This window comes from Lissotriton vulgaris, chromosome 6 (assembly GCF_964263255.1).
Source record: "Lissotriton vulgaris chromosome 6, aLisVul1.2, whole genome shotgun sequence".
In the NCBI taxonomy this organism is placed as follows: Eukaryota; Metazoa; Chordata; class Amphibia; order Caudata; family Salamandridae; genus Lissotriton; species Lissotriton vulgaris.
Genome location: NC_141694.1, coordinates 169,466,570 through 169,489,420, shown reverse-complemented (window position 1 = coordinate 169,489,420; position 22,851 = coordinate 169,466,570).

The window sequence follows — 22,851 nt, the reverse complement described above, 5'->3', positions numbered from 1 at the left end:
TTGTATGCTGATGTTACTTTTGCCAAGCGTATTATTGGTAACCTATTTGTCAAAGATTTTATATTGTTACTATTATTCTGGGTTCCCATTGTGTTTAAAGACTATGGTCTAAATAAACAGAGGGGCATATTACCAACAACTAGCGATAATTATCGCTATGTTGGTTTAGCTGCGATATTTTTATCGCCGAGCTGCGGCGATTTTTATCGCTTAGGAACCCTGCTATTCTCAAGGTATATCTCCTAAGCGATAACAATCGGCCGAAATGCATGAATATTGCTGAAAAGTCAGTGATATTCATGCATTACCGAGCTAATGCTCTTAGCCATGTTATCCACCTACCATTGGATAACATGGCTAAGAACTACTCAGGGGCAGGTGTTAGCTTTTGGAGATATTCACGCTAAGCGCGAATATCTCCAAAGGTTGGTAATAGGAGATAGCGATGTTAGCGACTGTTTCCAGTCGCTAACATCTTGGCACGCCCACTTTGCATGTCATTAGTGATAAATATCACTGACATGCAAATTTGGGGCCCAAGATGGTCGCTATCTCCTACTAGCTGTCGCTAACGGGTGTTAGCGACAGCTAGGTAATAGGGAGATAATTTTATCTCCGCTTTCTTGGCTTTTAAAGCCAAAAAAGCGGAGATAAACCCCCTTGATAATGTTCCCCAGAGTTTCTCTCTCTCTTAGTTACTTCACAGTACCACCACTTACAGAGTGATACGTTCCTCAAGTCGAAATGAAAGTTCACAATGCAAGTAAATATGTTTCCTGAACTGTGCATGATTACATTATTTTTAATTCACAAACATTTTTCAAAGTAGTCCTGGAGAGAAATGACAGTTGTCAGTTTCCAGGAGTATTCCTGAGACTTTTAAAAATGTCCTTTTGCATGCATTTGAACACAACTCTGCATAATATTTTCCCCATGGACATTCTACTTCCCTTCCAGCAGTTCTTCTTGGTATTACCTTCACTGTCCTTCAGAGCTGTAAATCTGACTTTCGCCATAATGGAGTAAGTTGCAGGCATATTGGTACCTACATCCAGAGTGTGTAGGTGTTTGCAATTTTCCAAGGCATCCACACCCTGTGACACCCACTTCTTGACTCCGATTGGAGATTTACTCGTGTGTAATGGGACCCAAGAGAGGGGTAATATTATGCATAAGTAAATTCCTGTGTGGGTGTACATTTGCATTTTCCAAATCATGAAAGGGAATTTTCACTCACAAAGAAGGACATTTTCCCATGAAGCAGGAAATTCACATCGACATTTAAAAGCATGTGTAGTTCTACTTCTGTAGTGTTACTTTACATGCTCATAGATTTAATTGACCAACGCCTTGAGACCCCTACGGGTGAGTAGCGTGCTTCACAATTCCCTGATTCATTGATTGACAAAGGTGTAGGAATAGCTCTATACCTATTCCTGTACTATGTCTCGTGGAGAATTCTTTGCTAAGAATGCATAGAACTTTGCCCGAGGAAGACTACGTTTTTGGTGTGAATGTGGAGGTTGTAAGGGGGAATAGATGAAAAGTGTGAAATAACTTCCACAACGTTGAAGAATGAAAGGGAAAATCAAGGAAGGGTAAAGAGGACATGCAAAATAAAAAGATACTTGCAAAAGGGTAAGTCAATGGCAGTTCACAAAAGTTACACATGTATCTACTCAAACAGTACTACAGCCCAAACAGACTCAAAACGGTTTCAGCCAAGCTACTCACCAGAACCGCAAGAAAATCCCATGTAAAAAATATAGGGCCATATTATCAAGAAAGGGCGATACATTATCGCCGCTGTTATCTGCAGGAAACTCCCGCTAAAGCTGTGATAATGGGCTTGATAATATGCCCTTGTGAATTCCCATAGAAGCCCAGGTTCTGGTGTTAACCTGGGCATCTATGGGAATTCACAAGGGCATATTATCAAGCCCATTATCGCCGCTTTTGCGGCAGTTTCCTGCCAATAAAAGCGGCGATAATGTATCGCCCTTTCTCGATAATATGGCCCATAGATTTAGAATTACACTTAGAACTGATAACCATTTCCAGATGGTACAAGAGACTGTCGCTGATGCGTAGCACCACTGTGGTGCAGTCAGTGACGCCAGGCATGTCGGTACATTCACCCTCCCTTTTTTTCCCTGTAGTTTTATGAAGAATCGGAGAACTCCACAACGCAAGTGGAGATACACTTAAAATACGACCATAATGTTACTAGTGAGCAGGTTCACAGTTGTATTTTGAGGCGTCGCTGTCCTTACTGTCACCATACCTCTCCCACCTAGGCGTAAACGTACGTTTTCTTTGTGAATTTGTTCTGTGCCGAGAAGTATGCACAATCGTATTTGTACATCTGCGCGTGCACACTTGGGTGCTCAGATACTTAAATTTGAGAATTGGTCAAATCATTTTGAACTTAGATATGCAAAGTACTTGGTAAATTGAATCTGAGGAATTGATGATATTGCACGCTTTGAGGCAATTCAACATCTTGTATAGGCAGAGTGAAAACCTTGTCTTCAATGTCAAAAATAATATACTTGGTATTTCTTGTTATACATTATGTAAACAATCTCCTCGAATTTGCCGACCTTCCTCTATTGGGGCTCGTTTTCTTGGGAGGCGGGTCACCTATAGAGAGGGTCTCTCTTGGCGCTTAAAAAAATGCGACGTGCCCCTGCCTATGAGGTGGTACAGAATGAAACCAATTCCTTCGTCTGTACCAATTGAAATCGGGAGCATTAGGGATTTTTGTCACATGAGGGACACGTGTCAACGAAGCCGGCTTGAATTATTTCACACACTTAACTTTATAGCCCATCGTTCAATTATTTTCTATTTTGTGGCAGGATCAACTCCCATCAAAACCTGGTTATTGACACCTGCACCTCGCGAATAAATCCAGCCAGGCAGTAAAAGCAGAGAGGGTGCTTTCAAAGGAGGAGAGAGATGGCGCCGGCGAAGAGTAATGCGCCTGTCTTTTGCCCTCAAGGATAACGCTTTAATACCATCTCGAGACAATGGCAGAAAATCATTCCAATTAAATGATCTTAAAAAATAAGAGAGCGCGCGCAGGTGAACTCCGTGCCGCCTGCGCGAGGCCTCGCCGCGGTGGCAGACACTTTCAGCCGCCGCAGTTTGCGCCGAGGAGTCTTAGGTTATGTGAACACAAAGAGGGAATGCAGAAATTGGATTTGCTTGACTGGAGTCAATTAAGAAGTGCTCTCAAGAACGAGGAGGCGGAATCCGCCAGCTGGACCGGGGAATACTTTTTCTATTGATTGGGCCGGGTCTTGCTGTTAATGAAATGCGGCTATTTCGACTTTACCCCAAAATTCACAAAAATGCTTTTAGATTCAAATGAATGTAATGAAATGTACAGAGGCGAGAGCGTTGCTTCGGAGGGATGTCTGACGTAGAATGGAAATGTTATCTTAAATTAAAAACAGCTTCTATGGCACCCCCAATGGCCTTCTTTAAAACACCACAGATGTTTGTTCATCCGGACGGTACTCTTTCGTAGAGAAACAGGTTCCAGAAGACCCATTCGGTAATATGGATGTGTTATGAGCTTTTCCCTCTCATTTCTAGTGGAGAAATGCCAATGAAATGGGAAGATGGTTCTTTGACTCTGGGAATGTTCCCATTACACATGCTTCTCAAAGGAGACAGTAGATTAAAATCGTTTTAATATCCTTAGTGAAGATGTAAGGACGCTGAATTGTGCGTTAGCTCTGCGGGTCTAATTGTGGCTCCTTCCTTTTAGAAACAGTGGAGGGGAGGTTCCTTCTTCACTGTTAAAGCGGCTAATTCGTGGAATAAAATGAGGGGTGGCTCCTCCATTAGGGCGGATGGGCATTGCCTCGCTGCTTTCTCGTAGTGCGAGAAGCAGAAACATTAAATGGTATTATCAATACCATTTTATGTTTCTGCTTCTCGCACTGCGAGAAAGCAGAAGGGATTGGTTCGGGGCGGGCGAGTGGGGAGTCCTGCTCCAGGCAGGGATTTGTGGCTAACCACTGTTGTGGGCGCTGACTGTTAGGTCGGCCCAAGGGCCGACCAAACCAGTCCTACCCCCTCTACTGTTTTATCCATGGAGGCTGCATGCAGCCTGCATGGAGAAAACGGCCTCCCCATAGACGCCTGTGTGGTTGGCGTCCCAGCCAATCACAAGCTGCCATGGAAGCATTGTGATTGGCTTATGGGAGGAGAGGGAGGCTCTCTGCTTCCTCTGAGGGGCAGAAAGAGGAGACGGGATGCAGGACCAGAGGCAAAGGTGCATTTTTCTTTTTTAATTTAGATTAAGAACCCTGCTCCCCAATGAAGAATTCCTCATCTATTCTGTTTAAATATGGGGGTATTCCCTATTCACTCAATTCTGGAAGCACAATTACTACTGACCTTGATCAGATTAAAGGTGTCTGTGTTGCAAGGTGAGATTTTACTTGGTAGAAAAATGTAAACACCCACAAACTTTAGGGTTTGTGGGTGTTCAGTTACTTTTGTATGTAAGGGGGGAAAGGCACAAGGTCCGGATGGTATTCCGTTTGACTTCTTTAAACATAATATTTTGCTTTGGCGCCCAATATTAACACAAGTATTAACCCGTTAACCACTGCGGTAATTCCGCCACGGTAAGGGCGTTTCCGTGCGCGGGTGGGGCAGCGTCGGCCATTGGCCGACGGCAGCACTGGGGAGGTAGTGCTGCCGTCGGCCAATGGCCGACGGCAGCAAGGAAAGGGTTAAAAGCCTGCAGCGCATCCGGTTGTTTACAATCATGATCCGAATCAGTGCTAGTACCAATCTTTTAAAAAGGGGATCGGACAAACCCAGCCTGTTATAGGCCGATATCATTGCTTGACTCCACAGTTAAAATCATTGGGAGAGTCCTGCTGACCAGACTGCAAGATTGGGCGGTAGATCACTCAATCCTTAGTGATCTGCAGTTTGGATTTCACAAGGTTCTGGGTACGGTGGATCAAGGCCTAAATCAAAACATGTTGATTGGTAAATATACTAAGGTCAAAAGGGGCAGATTATTTTTAACGTTTGTAGATTTAACCTTGGCATTTGATTGTGTTATCCATGCAAAACTATGGAGAATTTTAGAGAATATGGGGGTGGACTTTCAACTATTATTATTTTTAAGTCAAATATATGCAGGGGCACACGCAAGTGTTCAATTTGGGTTAGGGGGAGTGTACGAGACAACTTAAGGTGATGTGTGGTGTGAGGCAAGGGTGTGTTCAGGCACCCTTCCTCTTTACGTTATTTATAAATGATTTGGAAAGAACATTGGGGGAGGAATGCCAGGACCTCCCACAAGTAGGTAGAAGAGCAATACCCGCATTACTGTATGCCCGTGATGCGGTCCTCATGTCATGCACTCCTGTGGGCATCCAGAGACTTGTCTGTAGTTTTTCTAATTGTATGTCAAAATTAGGTTTAAATGTTAACATTTCTAAAACGTTTGTAATGAAATGTGGGGCAGGTAGCGAGAAACATAGAGCAGTTACCTTAGGTACTACACAAATTAAAAGCTGCAAAACTTTCTCTTACCTCGATAGAAGGGGGAAGTGGACCTAGACAATTAAGGCAAGGAAGTTGCTGTTTTCTAAAGCTGTAGCTGCCTTAGTGAACTTTAGTAGGAACCTAGGAAAACGGGCACCACAGGCACTATTAAAAAATTTACAAAGCTAAGTGCATCTCCATTGCTATTTATGGGGCAGGAATCTGAGGCTATGAGGGTGCTAATCCATTACAAATAATTGAGAATAGGTTTTTAAGATTTTTACTGTTTGCCCCTGATAGTACCTCCACATATATTTGTCATACCGATCTGGGCTTGAGCTATGTCACAGATATTTGTAAATATCAACCTGTACTTCTGTGGCATAATGCCTGGGCATCGGAACAGTTGGAACTGAATAAAGACAGATATTAAGGGACTGTGGTAGTCTTGACAGGGCTGCTCACATTAAATGGCTTACGTATATTAACATTTTTGTGTGCAGCCTTGGTACCCCGAATATTTTTTGGATCCAACAAGCCTTTATGATGTACAGAGGATAGATCTTAAAGTCAGTTGCTTGAATTACCTGGAGGATAAAAGAAGAAAAGTTGAAATGAAGAAAATAACTGTACAAGCCCACCAGCTTATTGTGTCCACTGCTAGAATTCAGCCATACTTAGGATTGACAATAGGGGAACACAATAGATTTCTACTGACACGCATGAGACTAGGAATTTTCCATAGATTAGCAACTTTTCCGGCCCAGAATGATTGGGCAAGAGTGTTGTGCAACTGCCCTTGTGATGATCTGTCTGCTCACTAGAACCATACACGTCTTGCTTTTTTGTACCTTTTGCTCCCTGCATAGGAAGCAGTGGATTTTGCCGATTTTAAGAATTAGTGATTTAAGAAAATGCGTGCGGCCTAATTGATGTTACAATCATTATTGGAAACTCATACGGTTATTTTAGTCTTATCATTTCTAAAGAATGTTTTAAGATACAGAAATTCAATGATGATGTGAATAATTTTATTTGTATTAATCTCAATTGATTTTTATGTATGTGTGCTTTAATGACTATTTTGTAATAGTCGAATAAAGCTGATGTTGATTGATGGTTGATTGATTGCATGTAATCATCCCCAAACACAATATTAGCCCTCAATTTCTGATCTTGCATATTCCACCCTGCTGACTGTGTTTCTGCATGTACAAACACGCTTTCAGAGCATACCATTTCATGTATCTATTTTCTATTAAAAGAATTGCAACTTCTGCCGGTCAAATTATCTAAAATAAAGTATTTTTTTAACAATTCATCCAACTGCCGTTTGTCACTTCTGATATCATCTGGGGTGAAATGTGGACATTTATAGCATGCATTCGATACAACTGGACTGGCTTTGACAAATACTGTAGAATAATCCTGATAGCACATCCTTTTATTCATTCTTTTCATTCATCCCAGTGTAAAGTTAAAACAATTCACTTTTTGCCCAGTCCTGCATCTCTATCAATAACTAACAGTAGGCAATATAGAATTTTCTTTTGCTTGCGGTTGTCAGTTGAGCTGCATTGTGACATCATTATCTGGATAGGCCTTTTTTGTGCATTACACCCAAGGAAATAGTGTGAATTTTATGTGTTCCATTCATGAACCAGAAAGCTTAATTTTGTCAGGAGGCATAGCTTACCACTTCCACCTTAGCAAGGGTGCAGCACTCCAAATCCACTCCCGCTAAGTCCATTTCTGGGTCGGAAAAGCTGATGGGTACTCCCAGAGTGTTGGTGCAGCCTAGTATGAGGGTGACTGTGTGTTGTGATGAAGTACGATTCCCAACAGTCCCTTGAACTCTCATTATTTGGAGATGATGGCAGACATCTTGGCTTATCGAATATATATTTTTGGTGTTACACAACGTCCTTGCTACACTGGCGTGCTCCAATGTTGGTGCAGCCAGGGCCTTTCTACTCGGAATCAGGATTTTAATTTACAAAGAACAGTTGATTTCTTGAGAAATTTTTGGAGGACAGTTTGTGAATACAGAGAGGTATTCTGAAAATAAAATTGTGTTGAGAAATGATCTTGGTCCTAATCTGAACATTTAACTTTAGGCATTGTCAAAGACTTTAAGAATTGTTTTTTTATAACTTGGTGGTTGATCTTATAAAGGAACAGGAAGAAGTCCCACATCAAGTTAATGGCTACATAGATATTTATATTACAGAGTGGCAATAGCCACTCTACTTATATTTAGGGTTACCAGAGATATGAATTTTTAAGATTTTTCAAAATGTATACGTTTTGTGACCGTATGCTAAATCTCCATGAAAGTTTGCAGACCTATTCAACCTTCTACATTGGCGGATGATGCAAAGTTTTGTGGGTATTGTTCATGGGGGTGCAAAGATAACAGGGGGGTCCCAAAATGCATTTTTTCACCAATCCTCTTTTGTATTGAATGAAGAATGAAAACGGCTGACTAGATTTACATAAAGTTTGGCTAGATCAGACATTCTAATGCGCAGATTATCCTTTTGCGTACTACAGCTGGTTAGGGCATTATTCAAGTTATAAGGCATTTTAAATTCATGATATCTGTTGGTGCAGTATATTTGCAAACTGCAGTGGTATTTGAAGGAAGTATTGCAGCACATGCCGATGACAAGTCATTTAATGATTGGCTATAGCTGAGCACGACAGGATTTGCCGATCATTCTCACTGTTGCTTTCTTTGTAGGCACTTCATTGGGGGTCATATTGAAAGAGAGTACTTCCCTTTTTTACTGATTTTATGTTTTAATGTTCTCACTTTTACTTTAATTCGTTTTCATTTACCAGTATTCGTTTCCTCACAAGGGAGCCTGTCAGGGTTTGCATAGTTGCGGACCCAAGTTTTGCACCCTTTTAGTTATTCCAACTTGTTTTAGGATCGCGCTGCAAAGAGCTGGCGTTCTGACAACTCCCTCCCTCACTTTGACGGTTATCTGAATCCATTATCAGCGCATCTGGATTCGCTCATCACTCTCACTGTTACTTTTCTTGTAGGTAATTTGTTCCAGTTTTGAGGAGGTTTCTGGCTCCCACTTCATTGGGTGCCCTATTGAAAGGGGGTACTTCCCAGTTACATTGATTTTATGGTCTAAAATGTTCACTTTTACTTTAATTAGATTTCATTTACCAGTATTTATTCCCTCACAGGAGAGGTTGTGAGGATTTGCGGGGTTGCTGGACCATGGTTTTACACCCTTGCAGCTAGTCTTACATGTTTTAGGATCACGCTGCAAAGTGACAGCATTCTGACATGCCCCCCTCGCCGGCTTGGTTACTTAGGGCCTGATGTAGGAGTCGAAATACCGGTCGGAAACGGCCGATTTCGGCCGTTACCGACAGGTATTTAGTAATTGGCATGTAGGGGCCCTATTTTACCAAATCGGTATTTCTACCGATTCGGTAACTTCCTGATGTAGGTGGGACTCTTCTGAGTCCCAATGGCCCTACAGATTCGGTATTTTACCACCCAATCCAATTGGGTGGTAAAATACCGAATCCAGATGTGCATGCACATGTGTGCATGCACACCTATGCCATGTGACAGACAGACAGACATGCCCTTAGGGCATATCTGTGTGCCACATGGCACACATGCCAGTATTTGGGGTGCTAGATGGTGTCAAAGTGACACCCCCTGCACCCTTGCTGGAATCGGTATTTACCGAATCGGTAAATACCGATTCGGTAATGCCCATTGATTCCTATGGACTTCAATGCCCATAGAAATCAATGGGCATTACCGAATCTGTATTTACTGATTCGGTAAATACCGATTGTTACAGAATCGGTAATTCAATTACCGATTTCACCTACATCTCCCCCCTTCTATTTTACAGATTCATAAATACCGAATCGGTAAAATTCGGTATTTATGAATCGGTAAAATAGAATTACCTACATCTGGCCCTAGATCCATTATCAGCACGTCCATGCAGCTCTGCTGAGCACAACTGGATTCGCCCATCACTCTCACTGTTGCTTTCCTTGTAGGCACTTTGTGCCGGTTTTGATGAGGTGCTTAGATCCCACTTCATTGGGCACTATATTGAAAGGGAGTACTTCTCGGTTTTTTGATTTTATGTTTTTACAGTCGCACTTTTACTTTAATTCGTTTTTAATTACCGGTATTCATTTCCTCACAGTGGAGCCTGTGAGGGTCTGGGGGCGCGCAGCAGGCGGGCCACTAATATGCCAAAGGCAAGCCCATCTGAGCATGTCCGTAATTGGACGGGCCAAGTGCCAGAACGCCTGCCAGTTTTGCCTCGTATCCTGCAGTCAGAAGGCAATATTCTGGTAAGGAACTTTGAACATATAATCCTTTAGACCACATGTCAGGCTATGCCTGTTTTTAATATTGTCGTACTTCCTCATCCAACCAAGCTCATCTGTCACAAATGTGGCTTTCAAATAGAGTCGCATGAGTCCTCCATTAAGGTAACGTAGCTGGCTAACCAGCCATTTGCCGTTTTACCTATCACAAATGGCCAACAAGTAAAATGCTGTGTGCGCTTATAAATGTGTGCTGCTTAGTCAAATACAGGTTTGAAAGTGCTGATTTTATTGTTAATTGACAGCCAACAACCCGACTTGGTTAATATAACTGAAACCTCTCTGGATGCATCTAGGATGACCAACCGTCAGTAAATTTCATGGACAGTCCGTAAATTGGACCTCACGTCCGTTGTCCGTGAGGATCCCTTTTACAGATGCCTTTTGTCCGTAATTTTAGGCATTGCAGGGAACAGAACTGTTACCCTGCAAAAGGCCTCAGCACCCTAATGGGGCTGCCTAGCACTCCTCTGAGCACAAGAGCAGCCCGACCCCACTCATAGTCATTCTGTGTGGGGCTGATTGCGTTTTCTCTGGGAGCTGGAAAGGTGGAGGCGGTTTTGTTACTACAAAAATACCTGCACATTTGCTTAAAGCTGCATGGATACTGACAAACCATGAAGTGCTCAATTGTCTCAACCTAATATAAACTTATTTTCATTTGTACTTTAGTAGTTGTCTATTTACTTACTTATATACTATTGCGCAACCTTCTCTGATGTGTCTTTAAAACGTACCTTTTGTCCTGAATTTTGACCTCCTGCCCTGAATTTTTGTCCTGAATTTTGACCCTTTGTCCTGAATTTTTACACTCACTGTCCTGAATTTGCACCCATGCCAGTTCGTCACCCTAGATGTGTCTTTGAGTCCCGACCTGGCTGTCCCTTTAGGATATTCTACTCACAGACTGGACAGATTTCTTAAAAGGGGTGGGTGTTCAGCCATCATTTATCGAGATTGCTTCATTGTCAAATTTGACGTAGCGTAATTCCCAGATTGCAAAGCTTTTTAATTGGATGAGAGCTGGAACACACTTCATGCGCTAAAGATTTCAAATTTATAGGGGATTTTAATTTTCACCTTGAAGCCTCCACGGAAAAATTCCCCGGTGCCTTCCTGGAAATTATGAGCACTTTAGGCCTCTGACAATTAATTCATATTTTCACCCATCAGGCAGGCCACACACTGGACAGAATTTTCTCAAATAACCCCCAAATTTCTTTTAAAGGTGTCTTGCCATTGATCTGGTTGGACCATCAAGCAATTATCTTCGAAATCAACATCTGATAGATATTACACACTAACAATGTGCATGGTGGGTCAACCAGCCTTCATGCCAGGAACAAAATAAATAGTGACCAACTCACCAAGCAGCTAGCACAGTCTCAGTCATCACTTTCAAAAGATCCTAAGGAAACTATGGGAGGTCTATGCAAGCTGTCTGTATTCAGTCTTCTCTATGCCAATTCCTTTTAGGATTACTAATGCCCATAGGAAAAACCCTCTGCAACTTGGTTTACGGAGGCTCTTAGAAGAGAAAAACAAAACTGAACATGATAGGACAGAAAATGGCAGACGCACTACTGAACACTTGAGAAAGAACTATATATATTTGCCATGACCAAGTACAAACATTTACTGACAAAAGAAAAAACATAATTATTATATGCAGTAAATTGAGTCAGAAAAAATTTGTCCAAGGAGGTATTCCCGGTAGTTACAAAACTAACTGCACTTCCAGGTAGCAAAGCAATAAGCAGCAGTTAATCCTTCTTCGCTTGCCCATTGTTTTCATGAAAAAGTTGATCAAATCTATCTGAGGTCTTATGAAAACAAAAACCTTCTTTCCATTGGAAAAATGAATACCCAGGAAGACCTAGAATAGGGACCCTTCACAGAACTTTTTCCGGTGTTTCCAGATTAGGTTGTCAAGGTGATTCTTTCCACTAAATCTGGCTCTCCATCTGACCCATGTCATCCTTCGGTGGTGATTCTGATTCCAGACCTGACAGCTTCCAAGCTTGCCAATACCTTTAATTCCATGTTAAAAGTTATACACTTTCCCTCACAGTGGAAAAAGGCCTCTATTCTTTCCCTTAAAGAAAAAAAAACCCAGCCTGAACCCGGCAAAACCGAGCAATTGTTGTCCTATTTCTCGCTTACCGCTACCTGTTAAAATTGTTCTGAAAGTGATGAACTAACAGCTTACACAATACATCCGAGATAACCAACTTTAGGACCCAATAAGCTATGGCCACCTGGCCTTCCCCAGTTCACAGCATGCCTCCCTTAACTCGGGACAAACGAAAGCATACACAACAGTGCTTCATATCCCGAGATCTGCAAGGAAAGCATGGCTAAGGCTGGAATTGGGTGTGGGGAGGCCGGACTTGATGTGCTAGGGGGAGATTATTAAGCTCTATCTCAGGATATTAAGGGCCCCAGCGAACACACTAAAACATCAACTGAGGTCTATTTTTGAAAAGCCATGGACGATTTGGTACATCAAAAAGTGATCAAAACATTGAAGATTGCAGAAGAGAGCATATCACGGCCGGAAATCCCTTTGAATATCTGGAAAAGAGCCATAAACAAACAATTGCGCGAAACCTCATTCGATCTCGACCTCAAATCTCTCCATGCAAGCTCACACCTGGATCGCTTGAACAGCTCCTATACGGTAGGCAAAGCACAGCCTTCCCTAAGCAAAGCCCTCACTCCATTGACCAGAAGTAAAATTCTCTCCATGACATTAATCACCCTAGGAATTGCGGATTTCAACCCGGGGTGGGCCCAAAGGGTGGAGCCACAAACTGTAGACTGTGCCCCTATAAGGGGGAATCGTGGCTGCACCTCCAATGCTGCTGCCCTAATCTCATCGACAAACGTCAGCGTCTTTTATGCCCGATTGAATAAAGTCCTGCAGCGAAGCGTCAGCCATGTGCTTTTCAATTTTCAGCCCGATGACCCTAGCAAGACTGGGGAAATTCATCCACTACATCAGGTCTGCCTTAAAAGCTGCCAACGAACGCAACAAAACTTCGGAGTAGAGCACTGTAAATCCAGCGGAAGACAGCTGAGGAGGTCTTTATTGAGCATAGCCTTATAATGCTACCCATTTATCATAGAATATTCCGGGATTCTGGACTATGAATAAGGCCACACGTCCATGATAACAAACTCTGAGGAAGGCTGATCGTGGTGGAACTGGAGAGGGGCGGTAAATCCCTTTTATCCATTTAAAAATAAATACTAACTGAAGTTTTATCATGTTTTAATAGGTTGTTTGCTTTTACTGTAATGATTTCAATTAATTGTACAGTTAATAAAATACAATTCTATCTGAAGTTTTATGAAAACAAAAACCCTCTTTCCATTGGAAAAATGAATACCCAGGAAGACCTAGAACAGGTGACCTTCACAGAACTTTTCCCGGTGTTTCCACTAAATCTGGCTCTCCATCTGTCCCTTGTCCTCTTTCGGTGGTGATTTTGAATCCAGACCTGACAGCTTCCAAGCTTACCAACACCTTTAATTCCATGTTAAAGGTTACACACTTTCCCTCATAGTGGAAAAAGACCTCTATTCTTTCTCTTATAGAAAAAAACCCCAGCCTGAACCCAGCAAACCATAGCAATTGTCATCCTATTTCTCGCTTACCGTTACCTGTTAAAATTGTTGTGAAAAGGGTGAACTAACAGCTTACATAATTCATCCAAGATAACCAACTTCAGGACCCAACCCAGTTTGGGCTCAGACCTGGACACCGCAATGAGACAACCTTAATCAAGGCCACGGAAAAGATAAGAACCGCACTGGACAAGGGAGGAGCTGCAGCCCATATTCTGCTCAATTTGTCAGCGGTATTTGATACAGTTGACGACAAGATTCTGATTGACCGCCTAGGGGAGAACGGGATCAAACAGAAGTAATTTGCCCTGCTGAGTTAGTTTCTGGAAGGAAGAAAGCAAACTATGGCCCTGGATCAGTTTGTCTCCAACCCTTCTTCCCTGCCATCCAGTGTCCCACAAGGGTCCTCGCTTAGTCCTATCTTTTTTTATTTTAGGGAGTTTTAGCGCAAATTTGGCCCAAATCGGGTATCAGAGCTCTTTACATAGCGCAAGTTGCATTACAAGGGGATACATTGATTTTTGTTAGGCACGGGGAGATTAAGTGATTTGCCCAGATTCACCGAATGTTCAGCGTCATCGCGGAGACTCAAACCCAGTTCCCCAGATACGAGGTCGACCGCCCTAGCTTTTTGGCCAACTCCTCTCCCTATGTTTTTCAATCTGTATTTAACAGTACTGGCAACATTGATTAAAGCCTTCGGCTTCACCCTTACCTCTTATGCTGTTGAGACACAAATTGTGGTGTCAGCTTTTAACAACGGAAACATGATTGGCATTAAGTTTCACGATTTCATGCGAGCAATCACTGAATGGATGAGGAAACAGTGTCTAAAGCTAAATTCGGGAAAGACTGAGGTTATCTTATTTGTAAAAAATATCGTGATTTGGTCCCCATCCTGATGGCCAGAGGATCTTGGATCACTTTCAAATCCTGTGAGAAAGGCAAATAACTTAGGAGTTATTATTGCCAATAAATTAAACTTTGGATATCAGGCCAATTCAGTTGTTTCATCCTCATTCTACACCTTGAGGATGATCAAAAAATTGTTCCATCTATTCCATCAGAAGTTAAGAAAACTGTAGTCACAGCTCTAGTATTATCAAAACACAACTATTGCAATGATTTATATTTAAATATGCAAGAACAATATCTGAATAATTTACAGACCTTGCAAAATGTGTCATCCACGTTGCTTTTGAGTATTCCCAAATTTCAAATCAGTCTCCCTGGCAATCCATAAACTACACTGGTTACCAGTCAGGAATTGCATCAAATCTAAGGCTCTCTACTTAGCCTATTGTCATGTAGTTTCCACTAATCAATAGGAACTGTGCGTTAGCGGATGACATAAACTTAGAATGGTGCCGTACTGATTCCATGCACCCCATAGAATATGTTGTCCCTTGGACCAGCCAGCTCGCAGTGCCACCGTTAGCCCCCCTAAACCTGAACAGGGAGGAAACAGTTCTGGCACCCATTGAACATGGACAACTCCCTTTTCTCAGGAACGTGGTGACTGACTTAAAATTTTCGCTCAGTCACCCGTGCTTTCATTCGCTCAGAGAAATATACAAAGCACACACAGATGGGCATTTTCAATATTTATTGAAGCATAGTGATTCTTGTAAAGAATATATGAGCTGTGATGTTTACTAGTCAGAAGCCGATAAAAGTTATAATGAGTGTCGGGTGGATATGACAGGTATATGTTAACACGTTTTAGATTTGAGACCTTCCACCGCTTGATCAGCCATCCAGATATTAACAACTGGTCAAGGGAACTAACTCTTCTGATGTCCTCCTGATACCATTTCAACACAGATAACAATTCATGTAGTTCTATTCTGTAAATTTTTAAAAACTGAAAGGCGAAAATGGATAGCACCATTATTAAAACAGGGGGGATGGAGACAATGTTACCTCACTTTTTTGTATTTGCAGATGTTGGGAAATTGTTACTGTATTAGATCTATGGTGGGTTTTTAAAAAAGTGTACACAATTCAATTCAATTCAATGTAATTTTTATTCATTATGATTTGGAAATCCGAAGAATTCCACATAAAAATATATCTTAAAAACACATTATATATCCCATAAAAATTGCCAATTTAAATTCATCTGGTCATTTCATCTAAAACACAAATGAGCAAATCAGTAGCAGACATTCTAGAGGTTTTCCAGTGTCAGAAGGGATGAACCATGAGTAGTCAGATTACCATACATGAATTCTTACAGACTTATACGGACTTATAATCTAACACTATCATTAACATTCATAATTAAAACTTATTGTTGAGTGAAAAGATTTAAAATTTGCTGTACAGTACTAGATAATGAACGAAATAACCATGTAATAAAAAACAATTTGTCTATTCACTAAACTGTACTGTGTATCCAGCAGCATAATGACAATGCAAAGTAGTCAAATACTATGGACTCACCTTTTTTAGCATGAAGTACACAATAGTTTAACAGCAAGACAAAGATTTAGGAAGGTGCTTGAGATCCTAGATAATGAGTAACTAGCAGCAGAAAAAGTTTGAAAGAGTGCACATGCTTGATTGTAAATATGGTAAATCGGCCTTAAAGACCGAAAGGTCAAGAAAGTGCAAGTGCTCAGTGCATACATAGTAAGAAGATCGTGTAGTACAAGATAGTTAAGGCAGCAAAACAAGGATTTAGTAAGGTGCTTGAGATCCTAGAGAATGAGTAACTAGCAACAGAAAAAGTTAGTAAAAGTGCACATGCTTGATTGTAAACATAGTAAATCGGCCTTAAGACCGAAAGGTCACGTAAGTGCAAGTGCCCAGTGCATACATATTAAGAAGATCCTTACGACAAAAAACTAAAAATCTTGAAATACATGGGTTCAGATGGGGGGGACAGCAGACAATTTCAAGCCTCTTCTGCTGGGATGATAAACAATTCCTTAGATATCTGCAGCATGATGATTGTAATGCGGGACAAACAAATAAAACATGATTCAGGTCTTGTATACAGGAATTACATAAATGAAAGTACCTTTTATGTCTAGCAATACCCTCCCAGGCTCCTTCTACAATTCTTAGGGAGAGTAAATTCAACCTAAGTAGCAGAATCACCCTGCGCACTCCATGTTTAAGATTCCATTTAATCCTAAGGTTGTTTTTTTTTACATTGCTGCTCCCCACAATACAATTAATATTTCTATTATCTGAGCACATTTTAATATCTCTTTCATGAGAAACCCATAGATTGTTTTCTTTATTATAGTTCTCAAAGCCCTTTTGCAAAGAACCGCCTTATCTAAACGAAACATTGGTAATGCTTTTAAATTATTCCTAAAATTAGCACTCTTTTCTTCCATATTTACAAATATTTCTCTGTACAGTGCTACCCTTAGCAGGTTCTCAGAGCTGTTTAATAATGCATTGCACCATCTTAAGCACAGGGCCATTGATAGCACATAAGTGGAAAGTAGACCAAATTCGAGCCTAAGCACTGCAATAGGTGCAGAGCAATTCAAATTACATATTTGGCACCAGATTTGCCCTTCCACTTTTTTGAATTTGTTCCACTCTTGTACATCTATTGTGTCACTGGCGTAACTCAGGGTTGGTGGGATCTTTATTTTATAGACCAATATCATATGTGAGAAATGTCTTTTCCCACAATGTGTGTACAGACGATTCATTGCAAAGACTTGTGAGATTGCTTTGCCTTTGCAATGGTCCATATGACTATTAGCTGAGCACCTATTTATGAATATTTTTCCTAAGTAAGGATAACATTTTACTACTTCCAATTTCTCTTTTCCCAAGAACCAGTTCAAGTTTTTTTCTGACTTTACATTCTTGATAATTAAAAATCATGACTTTACTCTTTAAATATTTATTTTTAGATAATACTCTTCTGTGTACCTAATTAGCTCAGCAAGACGTCTTCTTTGTAGTCCAATTGGGGTTAAATCCATTAATATGATGTCATCTGCATATAGCAGACAGCTAAGCTCTAAGTTTCCTAATTTAGGGAGATCCCCTCTACTGAGTCCCACTCTTCTTGGCAAATCATTAATATAAATGGAAAAAAGTAAAGGGGCCAAAAGGCACCCCAGCTTGGTTACTATTTTCTTCGAAAGGCCTTGTGTGCCCCCCAATAAAACCTCAGTTCAAGTGGAGGAGTGGAGAGCAATTATTAATCATGAAAGATTCCCTTGTATCCCCATGGTGACCAATTTCCTCCACAGCTTCCCTCAATCTACCCTGTCAAATGCTGTGGAGAAATCTATAAAAGCTGAATATAACACCACACCCGGACTAACTGGATATTTTTCAGTTAAAGTTTGCAAAATGCTGATATTATCCAGGGTGCCACTATTCTTACGAAGTCCTGTTTGTTCCAAAGGGATAAAATTATTTTGAATGCCCAATCTTGGAGATGAGTGAGAATACTCTTTGCAAACAGTTTCCCGGTTGCATTCAGGAGAGAAATCTGTCTAAAACAGGCGGGGGAATTGTTTGCACCCTTTTTATGTAGTGGAACTAGTATACTTCCCTTCCAGGATTGTGGAATACCACCATGGATATAATGGACGAACAATGGATGCATAAATTTCGCGCACTCTTCATAATCTTGTTTTATTAGGGCTATTTGTACATCATCTGGGCCTATTGCACTAGAATATCTTGCCCCTTTAATATAACCCTCAATCTCCATACATGATGGTGCACCATAGTTGCTCCCCCAGTCATGGTAATGTTAGCCTCTTGCTTCTGTCCCACTGCGAGATTTGGAGCATGAAGCTGGGAAATATACATGGACCATTCTGCTTCTGGGATTAAAATAGGTTTTGACTTTTCTCTCCCATCACAAAATTGTGCTATCAGTGCCCAATACTTCCTAGTGTTCCCAGAAAGAGCCACCTCTCGGAGTCTAACCCATTTTGCTTTTTTCTTCCCTCCTACGATCCGATGATATTTTCCTTTTCAGTACCTGTTTCAGTCTTCTTATTTCTCTCTACCTTTGTATCGTAGGCTTCCTAAATTGGTCTCTAATTAAACCATTATTTTCTGATTCAGATTTTTATTTCCCATGGTATTATTACTAATGGAGTAAAACTAATGACTTGCTTCTTTCTTCCATAAGTTCTAATTGCAGCCCAGACTCTCTTGAACCTCTGAACCGGGGCATCTTGGGTGGCAATAAAGGCAGTATTTTCAAAGACCCTCTTAAAATTTGGAAGCAAATTATTTGACCAGCAAGTGCACGCATTAATATTACGATTATATGAGACCTTTTCATCCCTCTGATTCCAAAGTTCAGGCTTCTCAATTTCTTTGTCGGTTTTTACAGCTAAAATACTATGGTCACTCATATTTGCGGCCCATACCTTAAATTGTGTACATACATTAAATAGTTGAAAAGATACTGCCATATATTCAATTAAGGAGTGACCATATACACCCTGGAAAGTATAAGCAGCGGGGGAATCCTCCGGGAATCTACTGTTTAACAGTACAAGGTCTAAACTTCTAAAATTTAGCAAAAGTAACAAGCCTTGTTATCTGACCTTAGATGGACCGGCAGTACAGAATCTGGGATGGCCCAGACCGCCTCCAGTTCCGGGTTAGAAAAAGACATAACTCCAATATTGGATAATTTAGCGTTAAAGTCACCCAACATCATTATACGTGAGCATTCTTCATTCTTCATTCTTCATTCTTCATTCTTCATTGTTACTTAACCTTTGCACAAAAGTACAGATTGAGTACACCAATACCTTTGACTCTCCCTGGAGGAATAAACACATTTACCAGTAAAAGAGAAATTGCTTGCCTCAAATTATCTTCACCCATCCTCAACTTTACTTCAATGCAACATTTTGAGGGGTGCTTATAGATCACAGGATTCCATGTTATGTCACAGCTCAGTAAAATAGCTAAACCTCCACTTCCGTGCCCTTTTACAGACTTTTTTGCTGTACAACAGTATACATAAAAATTCTCAAACTGAAACTCCTCCCCCATCCACGTTTCCTGGGGGCAAATTATTATGAGGTTAAATTCTAATAGTGATTTATTTAAGCTTACAACTTGTTTTTCCTACCCCTGTCACATTTCTGGATAGGATGTTTCCCAATTGGCTACCCCCGCCCTTTGGACTTTGTGGTAGATATTTTTGACCCATTCAGGGTACCTGCATCCCATCTCCACTTTGCTACCTCATACTCCACATTGGGACTACTGGGCCTTTGGGCTTCAGGGCCTAAAATGTTAATTTCTCTGTTTCCTAGACTTCTCCCTACCGTTATTTCGATGTCTTTTAGGTTTATTGGGATTTTTGCAACCCTATTGTTAGAAAACCCATACCCTTGCATCTGATGAATCGTTCCTAAGCTTTCTGATGGTACTCAGCAAGGGGGTACACTAGGGATCACATCTATACCTCTTTTTCTAAAGCAATCTGCATTAGCTATAACCATTGTTGAAACTACCCCTGACGAGTATGCAACTCTACCACGTGGGGGGTGCTCCTCCAGTCTAAGTAGACCATCTCAAGATCTTTACTTTTTATTGGCCCCAAGTCATTTATTTCTGTTAACAAATATAGCAGGGCACTTCTATTCAATAACATTGGTTCGGTCTCAAACAGAAAGACTAAAAACAAGGTGCTGCTCACCTGCCCGACTCCTGGCCTGGAATTCCTTATTGGCCTATTACCAGGCTGCCCTAAGACCGAGTCTCTCTCTAACATGACCCTTTTAGTGTTAAAAACTGTGAACAAATCCCCTACTCCAACTGTCCCCAAGCCGGTATCAAACCGTGCTGGGAAAGTATCCCGTCCATGGGGATGGAAAGGGGCACCTCCATTAACTGAGTATTGATCTATTGCAGGCTCATGTAAGTTTTCTGTTGCATTTCCTGATATGGGGTCTCTACTTATCTCACTTTCTTCCTGGCCCTCTTGGCACTGTGGGTGAGTCAGCATCAGATTCGAACAGATCGACTGGTTATCATTATCTTGCCCAGTTTTTTGACCCGTGTGCAATTTGAGTTCCCCCAAAGTCCCTGTGTCCTTTCTACTTGGAGAGGATTTTATATTATTTTATTCCTCGCTTACTGGAGGGAACCGCAATTTTTTCTGTTTCCATTTAGGGATACACCAAATCCTATTCTTCTTCTTACCCCTTCGACCAATTCTGATATTACTTTCATTCAATCCTGGGGCCTCCCCTAAGGCTACAATATCTGAAGTATTTGCTAATTCTTCAGTTAACTGTAGGCGTGTGTTGTCTGGGTTACCTTTTTTTAAAAACAGGGTAGACTCGTAATGGGGGAAACACTGGGGATACTTTTAAATCTAACTTTCCCTCTTGGCTTGTTTGCTGTGCACTCTCAGAGTGTAGAACTGAGGGTAAACTTACTACCTCTGAGTGGGAAACTTTTAAAGCCCTCACTCATTTCTTTCGTTTCTTTGTCAACAAATTTAGTACCACTTTTTGGCATCTCATTTTTTACATAAATGACTGGGTACCTCAGGAACCTTTACCAAATTTTTTATGGCTTGCTTGATCTGATTGAGCTCTTGGACCCCTATTAGTATGGGTGAGAGAGCTTCCAATATATGATCAATATTTACTGTGCTTTTTTCTAGCAAAGATAAAATTGAGGAGAGAATTCTCTCTAGTGCATACAAAATCTCCAAGGTTCCCCCATCCGTACATTCTCAAATGAGTTCATAATGTTCTCTGCCCTCTTATCCAGTAATACTCCTGATGTCCTTTCAGCAGAAAATTCTAATAAATGAACATGGGATGAAAAAGTGGGTGTACTACTATACAGAGCAGGCATATGTGGTTGACCGGCTATTAAAACCGGAGACAATCCAGTTCCAGATCCATATCCATGGTGCCTATCTTTTTCATCTGTGCCGTCAGTTCTTCATTCTTTTCCATTTGCTTAGCAATATCCGGTAGAGTGTAATCCTCCATTTTTACCTGCTCAGAGCTGAAGCTAAGTTCTATACGCTGTGGCACTTCTAGTGACAGTTTGCCCAAATTAGGCGGGGAGAAACCAGACTCAAATCCGTTCGTACTTCTTGGATAGACTTGAGATTTGTCAAAAAGAGATACCAATCCTGCCAATGGAGATAATGGAGTCGGACACTTTCTTTTCACGTTCTTATTCGGGGGGCCTTCTACTTTGCCCACCAACAGATCCATTTCCGTTTTACTACTCACCCCATCTATTTGTAAAAAAACAATTTCACCTGGTGGCTATACAGATGACAACAACTGAGAATGTTCACCATTATTGTTCTGTTGAATAATTATGACAGGGTAAACGGCTGTATTGACTTATAATTTAGTGGACTGAATGCCCTCATCGTTCTCTGATGTTACATGAGTGTCCATCACCTCATCTTCCTAGACCTCCTTTATCTTTCCTTTAACCCCTTCCCACGCTTGGAGCACCTTACACCTTTTGTAAAAATTGACTTCAGCAATGGGTACGTTTTCAGATGAGAGATCCCTATTTCTCCTGCGGTAGATGTTTTTTTGAAGTTTAAGGGAACTCATCTGGCTCAAATAACAACCAGCGCAAACACCTAGATGGCGTTACAAGACGCTTAATTAGATTTTGTTACAGCTTACTGGGCTGCTTGAGGAAAATGGGGGTGGAGATTTCAATGCGCTCAGCTGCTCACAACTGTCCTTTACTGACCTTTACCGATCTTTACTAGACAGTACTGGGAAATATAAGTTCCATCCCACAAGTCCAGGCCATATACCCAATGAACTCCACAGAAAGCCGCAGTTTCAGGATCCAAGGGCGTTTCCTTATTTACACCGCTCCTGACCACTGCCTTTGACCGTCACTGACCTTAACCTTCGCCTCCTGCTGCATACGGGGCCATCGGGGATGCCGATCAATTGCCTCTTGAACTTGAAGCACAGATCACACAGCGCAAACAAACAAGAGACCGGAAGTAAAGGACGCAAAGCTTGCTCCAATGTGCCAGCAATCCAAAGCCACCACAGCCTCCGCTGACCTCAGCTGACCTGAACTCAACCTCCTGCTACCTCCACTCCCATCTGTTGTCTCTTGCAGTAGGAGGGAGGGCCGCAAAGGTCACACAGATGACCCGGAGTTGATCAGGAGCAAATCCTATTGGGGCTGGCACAGGACCTACACAGGCACTGGTGCAGTCACGCGCTCCTCTAGTACAGAGTTCAGACACAAATTGCTCAAATTGCGAGGGACTCCTGTTTCTTGCCTGCTCACTCACTCCCTCGGCGCTGCTTTGGCACAAAAGCATAGAGGCACAGA